This window comes from Myotis davidii, unplaced genomic scaffold (genome assembly GCF_000327345.1).
Source record: "Myotis davidii unplaced genomic scaffold, ASM32734v1 scaffold228, whole genome shotgun sequence".
NCBI lineage: Eukaryota > Metazoa > Chordata > Mammalia > Chiroptera > Vespertilionidae > Myotis > Myotis davidii.
Genome location: NW_006300104.1, coordinates 1,824,117 through 1,826,927, shown reverse-complemented (window position 1 = coordinate 1,826,927; position 2,811 = coordinate 1,824,117).

Genomic DNA, 2,811 nt, shown 5'->3' with positions numbered 1-2,811 from the left:
TATTGCATCTAGAAATTGAAGTTTCATTTAATGAAATTGGTAATTTATATTGGGAATGAAAGGTACTTCCACCAAGAAGTAAATTTGTAGCAATTCCTGTAGACACTGTGGGTAAAACAGTACCACCACAACCTCTAATATAATGTATTAAAACTTTATACAGATATGCAGGTGAATAGGATTCCTAGCTAGCAAGCCCCTGATAGCAAGCTGGCCACCTGTCGTATCCAAGAGGAATGGGGTTCCCTCCTCCCTCCGGTCAGGGTCTGGTTTGAAGGCAGGCCACCCCCCTTTGGGCCAGACCCAGAATTCTATCATGCTGTGGCCTCTGCCTCATATCCCAGGACTGACTGCTGCTGGGCACTCCTGGTGCTCCAAGGGTGGGTTCTTCCCGCAGGCCTCGCAGGAAACAACTTGGGGAGGGCACAGCCATTGCCAGGGTGACCCAGGACTCAGTGCGTCCATGCTCAGAGGGCCAGTTCCTGCCTCGAAACTCGCCCTCATGGGAAACAGCTCGGGGAGGGCGCAACCATTGCCTGCAGGACTTCCTTCCTTCCAGTTGGTAGAGCCTCGGACGTGACAGGAGTTACACCCAGGATTTTTATATAAATAGATTCTCATCTCATTATTTTATGGTTATCGTGAATTTGGATAACATTCAGAAAGAGTAGGGATAAATATGAGCACCTCACCAATCTCTAATAATCAGAAAAATCATCTATACTAATAAAAGAGTAATATGCTAATTAGACTGAGAGACCTTCCAGACATCCTCCCATATAAAGACGGGGGCTTAGCCAGGCCTGCAAACTGCCCCCAGGCCCTTGCCCAGGCTGCCCTGGCCCAGGCCGCCCCACCCCTAGCAGGGACCCCGTGCATGAATTTCATGTACTGGGACTCTAGTCTATACTAATAAAAGAGTAATATGCTAATTAGACCCGGAGATCTTCTGGGGACCTTCTGGACATCCTTCCGGATAAAGCCGGGGACTTGGCCAGCCTGCAAACCGCCTGCAAACGGCCCTCAGCCCCTCACCCAGGCCAGCCTGGCCCCAGCAGAGACCCCCACCTGATGGGGGCATGGCCAGTCTACAAACTTCCCCAGCCCCTCGCCCAGGTCACCACCGCCCCCAAAACAAACACCCCCCACGCCGATGGGGGCATGGTCAGCCTGCAAACCCCCAGTGGTCCCTCACCCACCCCCCAAGGGGACCCCCACCCTGATCCAGGACCCCCTTCAGGGCAGACAAGCTGGACCCCACCTGTGCACCAGGACTTTATCTATACTAATAAAAGAGTAACATGCTAATTAGACGACGTCCTTCCGGGAAAAGCCATGTTGGTGAGGCCAAGGCAGAGGCATCATGCCAGCAGGGGAGAGCAGTTAGGGGGATCAGGCCAGCAGGGGAGGGCAGTTAGGGGGATAAGGCCAGCAGGCAGGTGAGCAGTTAGCAGCCAGTGGTCCCGGATTGTGAGTGTGATGTCCAACTACTGGTTTAGGGGGGATCAGGCCTATACCGGCAGTCGGACATCCCCCGAGGGACCCCGGATTAAAGAGGGTGCAGGCTGGGCTGAGGGACACCCCCCCTTCCCTGCACGAATTTCGTGCAACGGGCCTCTAGTTTTAAATAATCATCATTGACAACGATCCTTTGCAAACTCTCTAAGAAAAAAAAAATCTTTATACAACTAAAAGGCCTGTGTGATTTAAATAATCAAACACCTCTATTCAATTTTAATTTTCAGAATATATTGATAGAATTACAGTTGCTTATGTTTCAAAGAGTCATTGAGTGTCAGGACTGTCTCTTATTTAAATTATTAAAAGCAAATAAAATCACCAATTTGCAGATGCTTTAGAGGAAACATTACTTGACTTAGAAGTATAATTATGTGTCCCTTTGCAGGGATCAAAGGTGATGCTTATAACACTCGGAAGGTTATAACACTCAAATGCTCATTCCACTGTGCAAGCTGAAAGCCTCTACAAACCCTCTGCCCATAGCCCAGTATTTGAGAGCAACCTTGTGCTTTAGGGAGTTTTGAATGTCTCCAGTAACTTTCTGCAATTATCCCTTGTTGAATTAGCAGAAACAATAGGACACCCAAAGAGGCCCCTGTGAATTTCTGCTTATTACCGAGGGGTGTGTTTTTTTTAGTTTCTTAAACCCTCCAGGGTTGTTAGTCCTGCAATTTTAAAGCTAAAATGGCTGCTATGTGTAATGCAATGTCACACCAAGCTTTCAAGTCTCCAATAACTAACTTCTGCAATGTCCTCTGTGCTATTAGCCAGACCACTGGGGCTATCTCACATCCTCCCTATGTTTGGTATGCTTTCCCTGTAGGCTCAAAGGCAGCCATTTAAGACATTCTTAAACATTTCAATTACATACGAGACCCACTTTAACTCTGAGATTGCAGGACCATCAGCCTTTCCAAGAGTCAACAAACCTAGAGACCAATCAGAAAGTCAGAGGAGATAATAGCTGAGGGTCTCTAATACAGCAATAAACAACTGTACAAAACTGGGAGAGAATTTCCAAATAGGCTAGTCACCTCCTTCCACTGCCTTGAATTATATACCTTTCCACTTACCTAAACATGTTTAATTTACTGGCCTGTGTCAGTTTTCTAAGCATTAACTTATGATGTAGTAAACATCGTGGACCAAAAAACAATCTTAGAATTTATACATTTACAAAAAGATTCTGATACTTTGTCAGAAAAATTCTGAAATTTCATTTTAAATATCCATTCTATTAATTCTTTAGTTTTTTTCTGGCTTTCCAAACAAGTGTGTGTGTGTGTATAT